This window comes from Delphinapterus leucas, chromosome 3 (genome assembly GCF_059928025.1).
Source record: "Delphinapterus leucas isolate spDelLeu-1000000601 "Yukka" chromosome 3, BTC_Dleu_Yukka2, whole genome shotgun sequence".
Taxonomy (NCBI): Eukaryota; Metazoa; Chordata; class Mammalia; order Artiodactyla; family Monodontidae; genus Delphinapterus; species Delphinapterus leucas.
In genome coordinates this window covers 102,118,508-102,140,256 of record NC_143131.1, presented here as the reverse complement: position 1 = coordinate 102,140,256, position 21,749 = coordinate 102,118,508, and positions in this window count along the sequence as shown.

The following is a 21,749-nucleotide window of genomic DNA, read 5'->3' as shown; positions in this document are numbered from 1 at the left end:
GGTTTAGGAGGGCTTTGCTGACCACCGTCCCATGTACCTCTCCCACCTCCCACCCACTCCTCACACAGACTCCCTCCCATTCCTGAAGGCTCCAGGACTGGACCCACCATCAAGGCCGAGCCAAGAAGCATGTTCCCAATCTCTGGCCATAAGAACAGGTTCAGGCATGAGCATATGATCAAAGCGGTCTAATTAGAGTAAATCCTGAATTATTCTCTTTTCCCACAGGGAGTAAGTCTAAAGCTGCTGCTGAATATTTTACCACCATGAAGAAGACAAAAGCAGAACTGGATCCTTTCTGAACTTTTCCAATACAGGAGCCAGGATATGTCCCTTCCTACTTGAACACTGGGTTTCTGTGACTTGTGGACAAATACAAAAAAGTAAAGACAATTGTGTTTCAAAAAAAAAAAAAAACCCAGAGTCTATTTTTGTAAGTGGTGGATTATAAAAACCTATATTACTGTGACACTAGCACCTTAGAACATTTAAATCTGCAAAAGACATTTAGGGACTTTATAGCAAATTATTTTGTGAATAATGAAAAGCCAGACCGGACTGCTTTAGAAAATGTTACTGCAGCAGATACTGGCACCTTCACTCATTAAGTTAACATTTATTGAGTACCTTCAGGGTTCTTAGACTTGTGCAACAGAAACTAGAAAAGCGTATGCTCAGGTTTGAGCTGGTCCATACGAGGCCCTTCCATAAAGAGCAGCTCTGTGTGCTGTTGCGACTGATCGTGTGATGTGAGCAAGGCCAGGTGTTTCGGGCTGGCCTGACAGCTGCACCCGGTAGTAAGGACACCACCCGAATTTCAGCCTAGCCACCAATAAAACAAGGCCGGCGAAGCAGCACCTCGACTGAGCCCGCAGGTGAAAGACGGCACAGAACGTGTTCTGCGTTCCTCTCCCCTCTAATAAAATATCCACTGACGTTTATGGAGGAGCCTGGATGATGCATTGTGCCGGCTCTCTCCTTTCTCTACTCTCCCTCCATGAGAAAACCCTGCCACTAGCATGGCTTTAACTGTCACTAATGCGCTGACATCTCTATGTAAATGTGCCTAAATTGTCACCTCCTATCCACCCTGTCTCCCAGTGGCTAGGCCCAAATAAATCTTCAAGTGTTCATCTCTGGCGGGTACTGGCTGGTTTTGCCACCCTGTGTCCATTCCCAATTCTGACAGCAGTGCTCCCATGTCCTTTGAGGAAGCACCCACCTATTCCCTATTGTGTGCTGTCTTAGCAGGCTGTCAGTCAAGGCTTCTGGCTCAGCAGTGTGCCTGCCACTCAAACTAGGCCCAAGGAGTTCTCTTTCCTGCTTCACTAAGTCCAAGGGCACAGCCTTCCATGGGCAGACCTCCAGCTGTGTGCCTCAGGAAAAAGAACTTCAGTTCCTACTCCCCAGCCCCCCAGAGAGGTTTTGTTTCTATCCTGAGAGTGGTTCTGACTTCCCTTCGACCCTTAGGATATCCTCCAGGTTGCATTTTGTTTTCTGTTGCTTTACAACTAGAGAAACTTTAGCCGTATATAATCCACTGCCATTTAAACACTAAGCAATAGTGACATTCATAGCATACTCTGCAGCTTGTAAAGTACTTTCACATTTAATTTATCTCTTTTAATCAACCTTCCTGGAACTGAATTTTTCTCCTCCCCCCAAATAAATCACTTATTGATTTCTCTATTTCTCACAACAGCACAATCATTCTTTCAATCACTTAAGCTTTTTTAATTCTCATAATGATTCTGACTATAATCAGTCACCTAACGAAAAATCTGGGCTCTTCCAGGTCGATTCCTCCCTTTCCATTCTCCCCGCCCCCACCTTTGCAGAGCTTTCCTCACCTCCCACCAGGGACTGCTGACTCTGCTACCAACCTACTGTCTCCAGACCATCCTAACGCCGCTGGGAGAGGATATGGCTAAAATTTTATCGTTGTCACTCCTCCTCCTCTACCTGTGGTTTTCAGAACAAAGATTATAGCACAATGATTTATAGGGCAATTCCCTAACCTCAATTCTGGGCTGTCTCCAAGTATACTATCTTATAGTACACTATCCCTCAGCACAAAACATTTGCTAGAACAAGTGTTTTCATACACGTACTAGATTGAAAAATAATTGCTACAATTTTTTGCAGCTCCCTCTGATCGTAAGTGGAGTCTTTCAATACCCCTTGAATCTGGGGTGACCTTGTGATTTGATTTGGCCAATGGGAAGGTAGCAACTATAATACAGTACAAGCAGAGGCTTAAAAATCACCTTGAATTGGGATTTTCTCTTTCACTGCTTTTGGAGCACTGCTTGTCTGCCACATAAAGAAGCCCACGCTAGTCAGCTGGAGAATGGGAGGCACATGCCCCAGTTACCTGTTAATGTGACCTAATAACTGCCAGACATAAATGGGGTCATTCTAGATCATCCAAACTACCAGCTGACTGAATATAACTGAGGAACTCAACCAAGACCAGCAGAAGAACCACCTAGCTGAACTCAACCTGAACTGCCGACCACAGAATTGCAAGCTATAGCGTCATTTTAAGCAACTACATTTGGGGGTGATTTGCTACACAGCAATGGATAACTGATAAAACATCTAAGCTGATTTGGTTAATTTCTCCTGGGAATTCCTTTTCAATTACTACTCAGTGTCTTGGGCACTCAATCATAAAATATCTTCTTTCATCTTTTGTACCATTATTTTTCATGTGTCCTATTTCCCCCTTGTAAGTTCCTTGTGAAGAGACTCTGCATATTTTTATATCCCATGTATGTACAAAGTGTATACACAATGACTATTTAGGAATCGATCAGTACTTTTCCAGGGCCCAGCCATCAATCATATCAATTAGCATTAATCATTTCAACACATATTTTGATCATTAATTTTAAAAGCTTAAAAAAAGAGCTGATAAGATACAAACCATAAAATATAAAATCTAGTTATCTAACCTATGTAAAGCAAAAAATCATGCATAGGGGGCTTTCCTGGTGGCACAGTGGTTGGGAGTCCACCTGCCAATGCAGGGGACACGGGTTCAAGCCCTGGTCCGGGAAAATCCCACATGCCGCGGGGCGGCTGGGCCTGTGCGCCACAACTACTGAGCCTGCGCTCTAGAGCCCGCAAGCCACAACTACTGAAGCCCGCGCGCCTGGAGCCCGTGCTCCGCAGCGGGAGAGGCCACCGCAGTGAGAAGCCTGTGCACCGCAGCGAAGAGTGGCCCCGCTCGCCGCACTGGAGAGGGCCCGCGCGCAGTAGCGAAGACCCAACACAGGCAAAAATAATAAATTTGAAATTAAAAAAAAAAAAGTGCCTTGAGGTTTGCAAGTTACGGCATAAATCTTGATAATAACCATACATTTAAAAAATATCATGCATAGTATAAATCATATTAGTAACCATTTCATTGATTCATTTTCAGAAAATTAATTCTTGTAAGTGGAATCTGCACACCAGTCTAAGGGGCACAAGGAAACAAGTATATAAAGGTAAAAGCTTCACAGAAGCAAATGTCTGATTTTCACCAGGAAATTATTTTTCTCCCAAGACACTTATTTCTCCTATGTGGTTTGCAACCCTAATCTGACAGACTGCCAAAAACAAGCCTTCTAAGAGTGTCACTGATTCTCTTGCTGCTGTTCAATTAGATTTTGCATTTAAAAGAGAAATTCCCTTGTGTTTCTTATAATGATGTACCTGCTCCTTGGGAGATTTCCTCTCTTGACAAGAAATGCCTTCAGTATGGCAAGAAAAACAGCTCCAGGCTTTCTCTGATAATATCAAAGATCATTTGTTTGTATTAGATGGTTATGTGGGTTTCCCTCCTCTTAAGAGCAGTAAAGTACCGTTACAATTCCTTCCCAGACAACAGCGCACACACAGTTTCTTGGCCTCTGTTCTGCATTTCTACTATATACCTGCACAAGAACAACTACTTGGAAGTAGCAAAGCTGTGACATAGTAGACAGAGAAATTCATTTGCTTTAGTCCCTTCCTTTTGGATATCAATACACAATAAATGTCAAATCAATAAATGCAGCATCATTTCAAATCCACCATATTGTAACCTTTCCTCATGAAATGCTTCCTATAAATAAAATGAAGTTTATGTTCAAAATTGTATAGCTTATTTTTTATATTTAATTTCTAACTGAGATGTCCAAAGATCCTTAAGAGAACGACCATCGTTTTCTTCCTGTTTCTAGACCTGGAACTCCTACATATTTGGTTATGGGTAATCTTCAGTTAATACTGCCTTCCAGAGAGACTTCTGCTATGCTGATGAAAATGTCACACCTTTTCAAATAGTCCTAGACTCTAACCAAGCTGAATGTAATTTAATATTGAGATGCATCAGAAATATCCAACAGACGTTCTCTCCCAGACGTAAACACATTAACATACTGCTTTCCCACACCTTGTCCTCTTTGCCTTTTAAAATTTCAGTATGTACAAATGAAATACAGATTTCAACCCATTCCCAACTGGGACATCTGCTCCATAATAAGAGAAATAGGTTTTTGCCTTCCTGCAGATTCAGCAAGGAAAGCCCTGCTTGAAAATGATGTGTTTAGAGTGACACCTTGGAGGACTGACATACTCTGCACACATGTAATCCTCATAAACCTCCCCAGACAGCCCTTATTTCATTTTGCAAACTGCATCCTGGCTGGGCTCCACAGCACATGGTGTGTGGTGAGACTGCCCTGCGGTGGTTCTCCCTTCCTCTGGGCTCTTTGATGGACACTTGTCAGTAATAGCCAAGAGGACTGGGGCCCAGCCACCAGCAAGTGAAAAACGGCCACCGATAGTAAGCTTAATTAACTTTCCCAAGGAAAGCCTGTTCCCACAGGAAAAAACACCACGTTTCCCCCCCTCCTAGCGGTCCATTGAAAATGAGCAACAATGCTGTTGCCTTTTTGTTTCCCAAAGACTTTCTTCCCCGCAAGCAGTAGCGTGTTCCTCAAAGAATGCTAGTATTTCCTGTGGAAACTGTATGGCTGCCAGTAATGGCTCATAATTTTCCCTCTTTTCTTTTCGTAAAAATGAAATAAACAAAACGTGGCATTTGACAATAGCCAAAATACCAGTTCACCTCACTTACCACCTGCAGATGAAAGTCATCACCACGGAAGAAGGCCAGGAGACAAACACTGCTGGCTAAAACTGACGCGGACGAGCCCGGGACGCAGGACGGCGCCCGAGGGTGGCGGTCGAAGCCCGGGCAAGACGGAGCAGCCAGTGGGCGCGGTGCGGCTGAGCGAGGGGCTCCCCTTGGGCCGTGGCAACCCCAGGCGTCCCTCTTCTGCGATTACTATTATTGTTGGTGGTGCTGTTGCTATTACTATTACTTCGCCCCTCATTATCTCAGCTCTTAGGAGCCGCGGCACTGCCCATCCCTGCCTCCGATACGATCCCAGGTAGCAGCAAGAATAATACCCACACGAAACCGGCAAATGAAAAGAACAATCCTTTGGAAATTGAGGCGGGGGCTGTTCCCCCCTCCCCCAAGGAGAGTAGTCGCTTGGCAGCTGCCGCCGCCGTCGCTGTAGAGACCTCCCCACAAACCCTTTCTGCAGAGGCACCGCCGCTACTCGAGCAGCCGGGACTCACGGCACAAAGGGGGCCCGGGGCTCGGTGGGAGCCAGGGCGACAACCGCCCCGGTCGCCCGGTGCAAACTTGGAAAGGCTCAGCCGCCCGCGGCGCCGCCCCCCGCCTCCCCGCGGCGCCCGCCCAGGACCTGGACTCACCGGGGGCGCCCGGCGCTGCGGCGGCTCGGGAGCGCGGACTACGGACGGACGGACGGACGGACGGATGGACGGATGGACGGCGGCGGCGGGAGCAGGAACCGCCGCAGCCGGAGCGGGCGGGCGGCGGAGGCGCTGCCGCGGCCCCGCTACGTCACAATGCGGCCGGGCCTCCGGCGCCGCTCCCCGGGCCCCGCAACAGACGCGAGCGGGCGGGGGCAGCCCCGGGGCGGCGGGCGCGGAGCCGGCGCGGAGGGAAGCGGGGCGCGGCGCGGGCGCACCTCTGGGATGGGGGCGCGGTCACCGCTGCCCGGGCTTCAGGGGCCGCCGTGCCCTCGCGTTGCAGTGCGCCGGGTGCCCGCCCCCCCGGCCCGCGAGCCCCCTCAGCCTGACTGACGGCGACCCTCCCCGCAGCGCCCCCCGCGCGGCCCGCGCCCCGACCGCGCCGCCTCGTTGCCCCGTACCCCCGCCCGCCCTCCTGCCCGAGGCGGTCAGCGAACCTGCTCTTTCTTCTGTACCTTTCGCTCTGGTACCTTTGCTGCCTTTGCCGCCCCTCAACTGGCTTTCTCCGCTCCTCCCCTCCTACTTTTTGCCCCGCTTCTCCTTTTCTCCTCCGCCTCCCTCCCCCGCTTGGCGGCCTCTCCCCCCCGGAGATGAAATCGCCCCTCACCGTGATCCCTGCGTCAACTGCTGCCACCTCATTGGTCCCCAAACCATTCCAGGGTTCCAGCCTCAGCCGGGAAAAGAGACTCGGGGAGGGCGGGGGTGTGGGCAACGGGACATGGGCACTGTCCTGGGAAACTGCTGTGCTTCGGGAGCCCCTGGCAGAGTCCTCAGGAGCTGGCACAGTCCTCAGCCCCCAATCCTCCCCCGCCCCACGCCAGGCTTGCCCACCCTAGAGGACTTCGCCAAGGAGGGAAGGGCAAGGGGGCTTTGCCCGGAATGTTCTGTGCTCAAGTGTGGGTGGTGGATGGAGGAGACTTTGGTCTAAGCGAATGGCTTTTTAATTCAACAACATTTAATACACCAACGGCCCTGTAGTAATATTAACTTTACTCTTAGCGTCTCTTTCTTAATTGGGGGGGGGTCGGGGTGGGGAGCTGCTGGATGAGGCATCCGCAAGTCAGCAGTGGTGACTGCCTCTTTCCTTCCTTGTTTCCGAAATGAACTCAGGAGGAGTGGAAGCATTTATGCTAACCTTGGCTCCCGATCATCTCGCTTTCGCCCTCTGGAAAGCTTTCAATGGTTTTTAAGAAATCTCTTTCCCGGGAGAGACGTCTCAGAGAAGCTCACTCAGCAAAGCCATTGAGGGCCACACTCTTGCTCCTGGGTGTGGCTGCTCGCCTGATGCTGCTCCAGAGAAAAGTGCGAGGAAGCAAGTTCTCGTCTGTCCGCTTAAGGGCCTCCTCCTTCCCCTGCCAGTTCCAGAGGACAAGGGTGGCGCCACGATCCTGGGAAATTCGGCCCTATCTGGGTTAGTGGCAATGGGGATGTATAGCATGTGTAAGACCGCCACTGAAAACATATTACCAATAAAAAAGGAAGGGCCTGGTTGTTTAAAAACTGTGGTTCTCTGGATGACTAGCGAAATATTGCAAACAGTGCCTATGTAGTCCAGGGGCTGCTTTGTTGGCATTTCAGGAAAGAGGCCATTGTACTATTTGGAGGACATGGCCCAGCAATCCCTGCCCTGGACCTATTTGGGGGAGTTCAATAGTCACTGAAATAAGGACTACCTTGAAGGCCCGCAGAAGACATTTCACATGCTTTTAATTCCATTTCCTATTGAGAAACTAAATTTCTCTCTCTGCTTTTTGACATAAACAGCCAAAAACATGTTCTGCAGTGTTGTAATTTGTTTATTGTAATTTATCATATATAAGACTTTAAGTACATACATGGAAACTGGCTTCACAATTTAAAAAATACACATTATCCCTCAGAAGATATAAAATCAGATGACATCATATGGCACTAAAAATACTTGAAAATATTGGGTTTAATTCTTTCACATCTGGTTAAAATAAAAATGCCTTTTTTTTTTTTTTTGCCTAGTATAAACTCTAAGAAAAGCACATCTTGCTTCCATCCAGTAGATATGGATGGAGTTGGTGTCACCCTTGATATGTTCTATACACAACATACTTTTATTGCCATCCTCTTAAATATTTTGACAGCCTGCTTTTTTAAAAATCAAATTTTAACTTATTGAATGAGTAATTTTTTGAACAGTTATAAATGGCTATTTCCTTCCAACTGCCCTAAACATCTACTCTCTCTAACAGTAAGCCAGGTGTTAACTCAGTGTAAATAGTTCAACAAGAAGGAGCTTGATTCTGTTGCATGGTCAGAAAATGGGTTGTCAGAGGAAAGAAAATTTTGTTTTTGTGTAGCCAAGGAATAGCATGCCATAGTCTAAAAGAGCAACCTTTGAGATATTGTTTCAGATATTTTCCCTGTTTGCTTTTTTAGTTCTTTTGTTATGGTTCATTCTGTTTCTAACATGTTTTTGATTACATGTTTACCATTGTTTCCATGTGATTATTTTTACACTGTAAAAATAAACCTGTGCTTATACACAGTTTCCCACATAGGTGATGAGTTTGCTTTTACTTGGACTGTTCGTTGGTTTGCTTCTCCTGTGCACAGTCTTGCCAAATCTTAAACCACAAATTGATATACCAAAGTGTGGAAGTAGTGAAGTAATTGGGGTTGAAACAGAGCTAGATTTTAGACTGGATGGCAAGAAAGCCAGCTTCCTCAAAATAACATTGACTTCTTATCAAGCTAATAAACTGTTCTGCCCACTCCTTCCGTGGCTTCTTACTACCAACTAGTCTCTAATACTCAGTTTTCTATTCCAGCAGGTGCCTCTACAGGCTAGTACTAACTGTGGAATGGTTTACCAGCCATAGCTACTAGATTATTTTTAGAATTCCCATGCCTGTCACAGCTTGGAGTATGCAACTCTTAGAGCATTTAGTATATTTCTGCTTCATGTCCATTTCTACTCCCCTTCTATTCAATTGTCAGTTTCCATTAAATGCCAGGGAGTTCATACTACTCATAGTTGGATCTGTGACACTGAGCAGATTTTTATATTCAAGAGTTAGCTACCGAAAATAATTAGTACAGAAATTCATTTCACTGTATATCATCTGCCAAGGAGTTGCCATGTAATTATTCATTCAATTATTACAATTAAACAGCTGCCTCTTTCTTTTTACAGTTTCCGTATCTTTATTGTGCTACAAAAATTGGATAAACCTGCTACAACACTGCCAGTGATCAAATAGACGCCATTTTTTCCCATCCTTTAAGTGTTGATTTGCTTAATAAAACATCCAACTCTGCATTAAAGGTTCAGATTTTTATTTCTCATTGCAGAGTCTGGATCACTGAAGAGAGTCCTGTTTGGGGTCCTTTCTGATTTCTGGCGGGGACCCATAATTCAGCTGGGCCAGACTGCTCTTTTATTCTGGAGTCAAGTTTGCTGTACAAATGTATATGGTTAATTATAAGATATGTATATCAAGAATCAGATCACACTGCATCTGCAAATGTGATTGTATTAGTCATGATAGGTTAGGTTATGCTGTGGTAACAAACACTCATGCAACAACAACCCCAAACTTGCATAGATCATTAAAAATGTATTTCCTACTCTCACTGTATGGCAATTTCAGGTCAGCTGCATCTCTGATTCATATCTTTTTCACTTTAAGACTCCAGCCTAATGAAACAGCCACTAACAGCAATGTTGCTGGTCATTCTAGTGAGGGAAAGAGAACTTGAAGGTCTTATACGGGGAATTAAATGCTCCAGCTCAGAAGTTACACGCGTCACGTCTCACAACTCATTGGCCACAACTAGTTATGTGGCTCCACTACTCACAAGAGGACAAGGAAGGGCATCCTACAATATACCCAGATATTTGGTAAATAATAAGATGAGGAGGTATGAACATATTACACTTTACTGTAGATCTTATAAAACAGGAGACAAATCTGTGCATTTTACAAAAAGCCATAGAACTGAAATATGGAAATAGATGATGAACAGAAGTATAAATTCTATAGCAGTTTTACCTTCTGAAACAATCACAAAATCAAGAGCAAAGAAATGTGACTGATAAAGAATGATTACGAGCCCAGTTTTTGAACATTTTTGAGTTTCACAGAGAAAGGAATGGTTATAGAAACACATGGTTTTACCCAGTTTTCCACCTGGTTATAGGACATTCTCACATGTTCTCCCCACCTCCTTTTCCCAGCACACACCTCCTTATCTTTGACTTGTTTGGACAGAGCTTATCTTTGCTATACCCATGGGTGTTTGTGTGCCTGAGGTAAGAGTGACTAGGAATTTATCATTCTTCACCTGACCTGTTTTCTGTGGTCATTTCTTCACTTTCCAGTGATTTTTTTTCCTTCAATATTTCTTCTTTTCTCTCTTTTTGGAGCAAGTTTTAGCCTTTTGCTTCATCTTAGCACTTCTAATAAAGCTAGAATTGGAGAGGGAGGTGAAATTCAAGCCCAGGAGCTTAGCTGCGTATAATACTATAGCAACTTCAGTAAAAGATTGGGTGTAGAAGAAATTTTATGCATTGTTAACCTGATTCACTGAGATATTCCTGAGATTCCATTTAATCCTATTACTGTGCTTTACCTACCCTTACAGATCATTGGCAATTCTGTTGTTGGTATTTTTAAATGGAAAAAATTAGACCATGTACAAAAATGCAATCAGATGAATGTCTTGCCATGTGTTCTGAGACAGCCTGGGGCAAAAACGCAAAGAAAGTATCCATCAGGGATTAAGGGGTTTTGGATAAATCAACTGATTTGGGACCATGATTTTCCCCTGTGGTCCTCTTCCATAATGAATCACCAGCAGGGAGCAAATCTGCTGTAAAACTGCTGGGATACCTAGAGGAGCTCTGGATTCAAACTCTATACAAAGTTTTCATGGCTGGATTTAACTATGCTTACTTTAACCCCGTAGTCGGATTTCTGCAGATTCACACGTTATTCTTCCTGAAGTTGACTTGGGCTCATTCTTCACCGTGGCCCTAAGAGACACTCTGCCCATTCTTAAGCTTCATCCACAAACCTTCAGTTGTGATTTAAAAGTGATATTTCTGCAGCGACCTGAGCCCAGTGGACTGGTCTCTTCTTCCAGGGACTCCACCCACATCGTCTTTAGTAGGTCACTTTTTCCAGGTTACTTTTTATGGAAAGCCTTTTCCGTCCCAGAGTGGCTTGATGCATTCAGATCTATTTGAACTAATCTTCCTTTGGGTCACGTCACATCTCCCTATGTGTCCACTGATGCCTCCAATCTGAATCCGTTTGCCATTGATCATGGTGAAGCCAGCCTGAGCCCTGTGTTCCCAGAAATCAGCAATAGTTGAGAAGTGCCCCCACCGTTTTGTGTTCCAGAAAATGACTTACCACAAAAAGCCACCTCCCCGTGATCAAACTCATGGTCCAGTCTTTCTCATGACTCCATAAGATTTGCACATGACTCTCTTGTTTACCTACGAGAAGGCCAGACTTTCCCCTTTCTGCCTGAATGTGCTGACAAGACTAGACCCAGACCCTCCAACTTCCCATTCTTTGTCTCATGAATGAATAGCTGAGATTAGAACTGTTTGTCCCACTGAAACTTGCTAGACACAGAGAAAAACATTTCCTGTTCAGCTAACTGACCTAGACTTCCCCTGATTACGGCAATCCCAAATGTAACTCATCCCACCTGTAACTAGTCTATTCTTCCCTATAAAAGTCTAACGCAACATCACCCCTCAGAAACACCCTGATACTCAGAGTTAGGGTGGTCTTCCAATTGCAATAGCCTGAATAAAATCAATCTCACTTGTCTGGTTTTTGTCTTTAATACCATCCTTTCCCCCTTTTAAATTCCGGTCTCCTTTTGTCATCTTCGTTAATAGCTACTCCAGTCACTGACGTGAATTGATGTCATGGATCTTTTATTTAACTCTAAAATGGTTTTTTCTAAGCAGTCTTTTACATCTAACATTTTTATCTCTAAGGGAAATACTTCACACTCTATAGCAAAAACTGGGAAGTGTTTAAAACCCTTCAAATTGTACAGCCTTATTATTCAACTTTTTCTTAGGTTTGTTTTTTTCTGTTGGTGAAATAAATATGTCAGAGTATTCAACTTAGTTTGGGATAAATGATCAGCATTCTTGCTTTCATAACATGGCATGTATATACAACAATATCTTAGTTATTAAATATTCAGCCACAGCATACTCTATGCTATACCACTGGGTTAATATATTTTCCAGAGCTGCCAAATTAGTAATTTGCCTGCTGGGTTACACTACTTTCCAACTTGGGCCAAGAGAACAGATAAATAATTTTGGAGATGCAGGCCCAGGGTGGGTGGTTTCAACAATTGGTATATCCCACTGATGAAAGCCCTCTTGAGAGAGAGAGAGAGACAGAGACAGAGACAGAGAGAGACAGAGAGAGAGAGACAGAGAGTCAGAGAGACAGAGAGAGACAGAGACAGAGACAGAGAGACAGAGAGACCCTCTCAAGGAGGGGCACCTGTAGTTTTCCTTCCAGGAATGATTCTCTGATACAGGCCAATGTGCCTAAAACCAAACATTATCTGAGGCCATCTGACCCTGACTGCAAATTATCCTGCTTCTTTCCTTTAGCAAGGAAAAAAGAGAGAGAAAATTCACTTAAGATTGGAAAACTATGGCTGTGAGGTCTTGTGAAGTTCATATTCTGTAAACATGGAGTATTCATAAGCAAGGGCACGTTTAGATACCAGAGATCTCACAAGTGTGCATAAACAGATTAAATCCCTAACTGGAGGTTTTGATATTTGAAATGAATTTGATGAGGTTGTTTTAAACAGGAACGTAGGTCAGCTGAGTGTGGTTAAATGATTTAAACGGGAAAGCAGGTCAACTTGGGAACACCATGCCATGTTCACTGGGACCAGCCACGATCCCAGAATATGAAACCTATGAAAATGCACTCCATTGATTACTTACCAATTGTAACCAAACTGTATATTTAATTGCATCTGTTCCTACAGGCAACTACAAAGTCTCTCTTCTACATTTTAATGATTTTACCATAGCATATAATCTGTGCTTTGAATATTACTGTGATATGTATGTACTTGGATTCAGGGTTTCTGTTGTCTTTACAAGTAATTCATCTTTTTTCTCACCTATTCTACCTTGACACCAAAAACACGCATTGGGGGATGACTGGATAGCTCTACAGATGATGCCCATGGCTATGAAATGGAATAAAATGATTTAGATTTTATGAGGATTAAACCTATAATAGACTGGTCTCTGACTTTAAGCAGCTTCTAGGGATTAATAGAACAGAAACCTTTTCCCCTTGGATAAGCTACGCAAAGACTTTAGAACTGGTTACCTCTAATTATCAGAAGAAAGCTGTCAGTGAATGGAATGCATAAGTAATTATAATCCCCACTGTTCCAGACCAGAATAAATCCTATTTCCAAACAGCTTTTGTGAAGAAAGACCAGTTCTGAAAATGAAGTAAGATTTTCAGTCTGCCTAGATATGACTGTCTTACGAGTTTTACTTTCTTCCACAAATTTATAGCTCCCAGTTTCCAATTCCTCGTCCTGGGGACATATGGTCCTCTTTAGAAGAAAACAAGGAGAGAAAAGCTAAATACATATTGGACTGGATGAGAAAAGCTGATGGCTGGTGAAAAACTTTCCTTGTAAATCATGGGAAATGTTTTAAAGGTGGTTTGTGGGAAGAATAGAGAAAGATGTAACTGTTGATAGGCTGAACGCTTTTAAACTCAAAGTCCAAGGCAGCCCTGCAGTATAGAGGTTAAGCACACTGATCTGGGAGTCAGACTCCTTGGGTGTAAATCCCAACTTCCCTTCTTACCACTTCAAAGTTACTTCATTTGGCCAGGCCTTAGTTTCCACAGCTACAAAATGAGATGTTAATAGTGCCTACCCAAAAGATTGTTATGAGAATTAAATAAGCTAATATTCTAAGAAAACTTAAAATTGAACACATTAAAAAGTTTAAATAAATATTTGTTAAATAAATGTACTCTAGAAAGCCTATGGCACCTGGGTGAATTCACTGGAAAAAATGAACTCTGAAGCTGAGTGCTGCCTAGCTGGACAGAAATATCCCTATTTCTCTACTTGTATCATGGCATTAAATAGCACTAGAATTCTTTTCTCCTTAAACTACAATAATAGTACATCCTGGATTCCTATATGGTCTGTATATAGTTGTTCACAACCCCACTTTTATTATAATCATTTAGATTATTGGAAATATTATTTAGAAAACCTTTCAGTTCATGTTTTAGTATTGCCATTGGTTCTCTGACAATTTAAGATTTAAAAAAAATTTTATCCTCTAGTTTAATATTTAACTTTCATTTGTAAACAGCATTTAACATTCTACCGAGACCTCCAATGGTCATTTGGCTAACAATTCAGGAACAAGTGGAGAAGAAATATTTTTTTAAAGAAACAGTTTTAGCAAAAGAAGTATCATCAGCATTTAACTCTAGGGCTGTCAATATGATTTTGATATGTTTACCATTAAAGTGATATAAATGGAAAAATACTGTTCTTGGGAAAATGCAAGGTACTTGGTTACACATTTATTCAGCAAATATTTTTGAGCACTTGCTGTGCACTGTGTTAATTGTTTAGGATATATTGGAGGGGACAGAATAGAGACATCAGACTGACCTTATAGGTAGTCAATAAACAAGTATATGTCCGTGTTGCAAAGAGCTATGAAGGCAAAAACAGATTGCTGGGGGGGGGGGGGGGGGAAGAAAGAGAGGACATAGTATAATGTTGGGTCAGGGAAGGCCTCTGAAGTTTGAAGAAAGAAAAGAGGACAACCATGTGAACAGTGAGAGAAGAGATCCAGACAGAGGAACTAGATCCGACTGCTGAGTATCCTTCCATCAACCATGCAGAAACCAAATGTGTTCAGAGCCATTCTCAAAAAATTGATTTAAGGAGGGCCATATGTCAGCTACCCCTTGGCCTGGTACCACATACATACAAAAACAAAACTAATCATCAACGCCACCATTAACCATATATTCGGGAAACACAAGTGGAAATGTTGACTTATTAAAGTGCTTACAAAGCATCTATGAGAACAATATCACCGCATAGTGCTAATCCCTAGACAGCAAGTCTTCAAAGAAAGTAAAAACTCCTACAGTATACTTCCTGGTGTGAGGATCAAGCAATGCTATTGGGAATGTGTAGCCGAAGTAGAAAGGAGATTAATTGTTCCAAAACACTAGAGAATTGAGACTAGAACACAAAACACATTTAAGAGCAAGTAGGTAGCAGAAAATCATGAGGTGGTGAAAAGTTCTATGAGAATCATAAATAATCAGGTAGATACATTTTAAACATTTTATCTAATATGGAATTTCACTTAAGAGTTGTGACCTAGAAATTTGGAACGCTTCTCCTCAACTTTCCACATTTTCTAAAACCTGTCATGACCTTGGCAATGGCTTTTACTAGCTACATTGACCAGGGGAAAGAACTTGGAATCTTGGTACAGATTTGAGGAAATGAGGATTTTTGAAAAAAAAAACAACAAAACAAAAAATTCTATTGTTCACAGCATACTGAACTACTCATAACTCTGTAATATTCTATAAAAATACAACAGGTCCACAGCAAATGCTCTAAGTATAGCCTGCAGTGTCCCTCTAGGGCTGCACAGTTCCACAGAGTAGCCACTAGCCAGAGGTCGTTATAAGCACTCAAACCGTGGCTAGTCCAGACTGAGATGTGTTGTGAGTGTAACAGACACACTGGATTTCAAAGCCTTAGTGCAGAAGAAAGAATGCAAAATATCCCATTAATAATTGTACAATGTTGGGATATATTAGAGTAAATAATATATTGAAAATTAATTTCACCTGTAATCTTTTTTCATCCACCTACTTCAAAACTTAAAATTGAATATTTCACTTGCATTATATTTCTATTGGACAGCTCAGTTCTAGGGAATGTGAAAAATCACCCCATCATACCTGCTCCCTAACATCCATCATATACCATTGTGTCAAAATGGATGACAGTGTCGTCAGAGGGTTGCTAGCCAGCTTCAGGTTTTGGTGGGAGGTAACAGATGGATGTGACAGTTACACAGTACTGGAAAAATTGATGCTTGGTAGAAAAACTCATTGATAAGTATTGGAGAAAAATTATTGATGTGCTCTATAGATGTTCCCAAAGAAGGAAACCGGGAGCATAAAAAAATAAAACAAAGCACTACATTATCCTTATGCCAGTGACTGAGGGGCTGCAGGATATACTGTCCTTCAGATTGCTTGTGCTTTTTAATTTTTTTATTACTTTTTTTTTTGCTTGTTTTTTTTTTTAAAAAAGAGAGCATGCATAATTTTCCAAACCTATACCCCACCTCCCTTTCTTTCCTCTAAAACAGCAACTCAACAAGCAGAAATAAACCTTTACAATCAATAAGCTAAGGTAGCCAATGGGTATTCTGCAAACTTCATGACAATAGCCCCACTCCATGTAGATTATGCAACAGATGTTGATGATGCTTAGCATGAGCTGAGGATAGAGAAAAAACTATTGTGTCTTCATACTTGGCTAAAGGAAAAATCTTTCCCCATGAAAAGATCTGCATAAAAGTACACCCTTAGCAAACTGACTAATATGTCAGGCTTCAAAGTGACCAGGCTGTACACTTACTGGTTTACTAATCCTCTGGCTTCCGCTGTTTTGAAATGGTTACAGAGAAGTCCATTTTGGAATATTTTGCCCTTGGCTTTAACACTTGGCAGAAAAGTTCACTGTTCTCTGCTCTTCCTTGTGTAAGTTATAAAGCTGTTTGTCATCTGTAGTATCCGGAACACCTGCTTTTTTTAAAGGACTGCTGGCTCAGGGAAAAGAGCATAAGTTATTTTTATGCAACTCACCAACTCAAGGCTTTTAAAAAACCCATCTGAAACAGTGTATTTCTCCCCACCCCCACTCAAATAAAGTATGTTAAAAATCAGAATATTTCATTTTACCAGGTTCCTTTTGAGATAAATCATTGGAAGGCAAATGACAGGACAGTTGGGTAAACCAAAGCAAGAGCCTTTTGCTCATAACAGGATACACATGGGAAGAAGAACACAGGCAATCTCATCTCCCAATCCAGAGAGAGATTTTTCAAAGAACTTATAGAAACTTAAGGAGGAAAAATTTTCAAGAATTTAGGAAGACCAAGGAGATGAGGGAGGCTCTATTACTTCTTCATATGGAGTGTGACACGTTTTAAATCCCATGTTTAGTGTATATCTGTTGTTTTTGCCTACTTGGCAGACCTTCTCCCTTCTTGTAACAGCTATTATCTTTTTCCTCTGGGAACTCTCCCTTCCTCAGCTGATAGATGTGTTTATCACTTGATCTGCCTCCCTGGCCATAGGGATGGGCACAAGACTAGCCAATCAGAGTCTCTCATCCTCTTGGCCATAGGAATGGGCACAAGACTAGCCAATCAGAGTCTCTCATCCTCTTGGGCCATAGGGTGGGCGGATTGGTTGGGGCTATTGAAAAAGAGGCATTCTTTCTTGTTCTCTTGAGGTTGTTATCTCTGAGAGTGATGTAAGACTTGGGCAGTTGTGGCTACCATCTTTGCTACCCTGAGAAGACAGCCTGACTGAAATGAAGACAATATAGAGAAAAATAGTGCTGAGAGATGTAAAAGTAAAGAAAATCTTGATGAAAAAATTTTAGCCCCCGGATTTCTTAATTACATGATCACAAAATTCCCACTCAGCTTTTCTTTTCAGCATAAGCTAGTTTGAGCTGGGTTTCTGCTCATTATAATCTCTTATAATCAAAAGATTCATAACTAATATACTATGTTTGAGTGCAACTAAAAACTGTGTCAAAAAGAGAAAGGAAGGAAAAAGGAGTAATAAGGGCCCCCAAAAATGAAGAAAAGAAAGAAGAAAACTGGAAATGATTAGGTAATTTCTCTTCTTTTCTCTCAATGTGTTAGCAGAAATTACATACACACACACATACACACAAAAACACGCATGGAAATTCTAAAGAGAATATCAGTCTTAACTCACCACTGGAATTGAACACAAACTAAATAATTGCAATAAAATTAACCATTCCTGGCACAAGAGGTTGTCTGCATGCAAAAGTGCAAATTTTTGAACCATACCTCTCAGCTCTATTGTTTTTTTCTATTTCACCATTTCCCTCTTTTTTAAATAAAAAATTGATGGCTTTTAAAAATTAATAAACCAATATATACTCATTAAAAAATATAAGTAGTAGAGAAGTCGTCGTTAAAAAATAAAAATCCAAACCTTACATATCAAACCCTATTCTTCAAGTGTTTCTTTGAGTGTACTCTTCCAGATCCTCTTCCTTGCATTTATCAAAAAATATTTCTTTTCCTTTTAACAAAAAATGGAATCAAGGTATGCATCTTGTTCCCAAATTAATTTGTTTTTTAACAATTAAAAACATCTTATGAACATCTTTTCACATAAAACATATAGGTCACCTCATTTTTATTTAGCAGCTAATATTTCAATGTATTGAAGAACATTTAGTCAGTCTCTAGTTTTTTTTTTCTATTGCTTTTGCTGTTAGACCTAATGATTATAACAAACAACCTTCAACATATTCTTATACTCCTCCCTTTTTTAAAATTATGATCATTTTTATTATTGTTGTAGCTGTTTCCTAATAAAAAACTGTGAACTAATGATCAGAACAAGGGCCAATTATAATCTCCACCTTCTACGCATCCTTATGCACACACCCAGTGGGTCTGATGAAACAGGCAGCAGTGAGGCATGATTTGAAGTGTGACATGGGAAGAAACATCAACCTAAATGATCTGACCCAGGACCGGTGAAGTTCACACCCACAATCACACATGCGCAGTTGCCTTTCCTTGTGTTCCTGTATAACATTCAAATCATGCCCCAGAACTACAGGTCTTGGCAGATGACTGACCTCTTAACCTACATGTCAGCCATTTTCATTGTCAGCTTCTGTCCATTGCCACACAAGACAGTTAGTAAAACTGTTCTTCACCTTCAGGCAGATGTCTGTCGTCCATTTGTCTAGATCAAGAGCCTTACAAGCACTTCTAATTCTGAACTCTGTAGGGGCATTTGACTCCTGGCAGGATTGACAATACAATTACTACTCTTTAATCAGCCCAGTGGACAGGATTCATTTATTTTACCTTCTGCTTTGAATTATTTTCCAAGGCAACTTGTAGAGTTTTTAAAAGTAGTTCAGTCCTTTCTTTTTGTTTTTGTATCATTATTAAACCTGCAGACAATATCAGCCCTTTTTTTTTGGTGGTGGGAGGGGGTTGTTTATGACACTTCAGGTTACTGAAGCCTGACCCAATTACCTGTAATATTTTCCTCTACCTTCTCCAGGTAAGAAAGCTTGAAAAAATTATCCCTTCTTGTGGTGGTTTATCACCTGGCTTAATTTTCTTCACACTGGCCTTTTTAGGTCTGAAAGCAGGGAGATAAGATATGCTGAGTGATGTGTACCACTACTTCTCAGATACCCTGAGCAGTACAGGAAATGCAGGTGCCTTGCCTGTGACCCCAGAGAAGCAGCAGGGCCCACTTTCACTTCTGTTTTATTATTGTCTTCAATACTGTTGTTGAAAGTAAGAAAATAACATGAGGCAATTTTTTAATGAAATCTCCAACTGCAGCAGATTATGTGGCCAAAAAACAGTGGCCAATTAAAACAGCAAGCCCTGCTTCTTTTCTGACAAGGAAGAGAAGCTTGTGACAGCAGATTCCTGTTCAACAATGAAATGCAAGGAAGTGTCTGAGGCCCAAGGGAACCAGACTTCTGGGAGGGCTTTTGTTTTCCTGTTTGGCAATTATCAATGAGTGCATCAAAACAGGGTCCCTTCCTTACTCAAGGCCAGTATTAACTACGAAAGTGTGGGGTAGGTCAAGTTTATGTTGGGTACCAACCACGTCACTTCACTTTTCAAATGCCCTCCATTTCTCAGAATAGGCCCTAATGTCCCTCGCCTCTAGAAACACACTATCCTTACCCTGGGCTGGGCTGCCTGGGACCACACTTGATTCTTAGATCTGGGCTGTGTACCACATCTCAGACTTTTCTGTCTCCACTCAACACTTGCCACCAAAGTATACTTGTCTTGTGTCCCACTCCCTCTGGATCCTAATAGGATCTGGAGTGAAGGTGATAAACTATACAAATGAAGGTCACTCGTGCGTATATCTCTTGGGTAATATGTGCAGCTAAGAGGCTCTTCCTGAATCTGGTTAGAATCCTCTTTATGCAAAAGGAATGAATATAATGGTGGCGCCTTAAGGCTCTCTCTTAGGGGAGGTTTTCAGTGACAAGAGTTGCTTTAGAAAGCCCTCAAAGCACATTAGGAGGCAGCTCCCTACCTCATGAACATAGCCTGGCCTTCTGCCTTCTGCCGTTTTGACCAGAAACTTTATGGGATATCCTAACAGAGCAGTAACTATAACTTAGCAGTCCTTAGGGCTCCTCCCCCCAGGAGGGGAAGAGAGCTCTGCCAGGGAATATTCTCCAACATAAGACAGCTTTTTGACATTCTACAAAACAGGTAGTGAAAGATCTTGTTTGAAATATGTGGATTTCACTAATCACTTTTCTTGCACTTATATCTCACCTCCCCCATGGCCAACCTGCCCAGTCTTTTAGAGGACACCCAGGCAACAAGGTGGGCTAGCTACTTCTACAGAACGACACTGAAATGCCTACCATGTTCTTTTCAACAAGGGAACTCAAAAGAAACACATATGGGTCAAACTGGGATGAAGACAGCACTGTTCCAACTGAATAAAACATTCAGTTATTACTTCTGTCACTGCTTTTCAATTCAGTCCCATCTTTTCTGATACTTTCAAATTCCTGTTTCATATGATTTTTTCTCTAAAGAGTATAGATTATATACAGTATTTTAATCTTATTTTCCAAGAAGGAACTGAAAATGCAGTATGTAATATAAGTGGTTTTTTTTATTAAGATCATAGGAAAGAAAAATTTATCTAAGGTTCTTATGAAAAAGGTAGTCTATCTGTATTTCTTAAGTGTAAGTAAAACTTTATTTTTTAGACTGTAATGTTTCCTCTGAATATTTACCTAAATTCAATGATCAGTCTCTGGTCAATCCTTCTAGTTCCACTGTGTTCTTTTATAAGGTAGTTTGGAATAGCCAATTAATATTCTATTTCCAGGAGTAGATTTTCCTGACAGTTTAACCATTTTGGACATAGTAATATCTAAACACAGTATTTTCTAATTTTTCCATGGATGATGCCCTTTGTTCAATTTAACTGACCTTTAACACAACATAGAGAAAATTTATGGTACCATGTTAATTTCATATTCAATGACGAAGCTATCTGAAGGATAATTGAAGACTTTGATTTGAATTGCATTAAGCTCTCATAAATCAATTATAAAAGGAACATTTATTTACTTTTCACACATTTAATTAAATATGTTCAAGAGAGTAGATTTACATGGTAGGGAAAAACTTCACATCTGAAGATATATAATAAAAATGAGATTGCAGTTATAAATCCTTAATCAGGGGATCTTAATGGTTACAGGACATTAGAAAGAAGCTAACTGGCAATGTAAGAAAGACCTAATACAGGAGGGAGATTTTCAAGTCAATAGAGTAAACAACTGGCTGACATTGGATAGATAAGAAAAACATTTCTATACAACCGTCTGAAAGCATCTCCCCCTTACTCTCAATCTGGGAAAGGCTGAATATATAATGTGAAAGGGCAAATAGGAGATGAATTCAGGGATTTCAGGCTTTTAGTTTAGGGCTTTGCCATAGTCCTAAATCATCCCTATGGTCTCCACTCATCCTTCCTTCCTTTCTCTGCAAACCGTCTGTAAAGGCA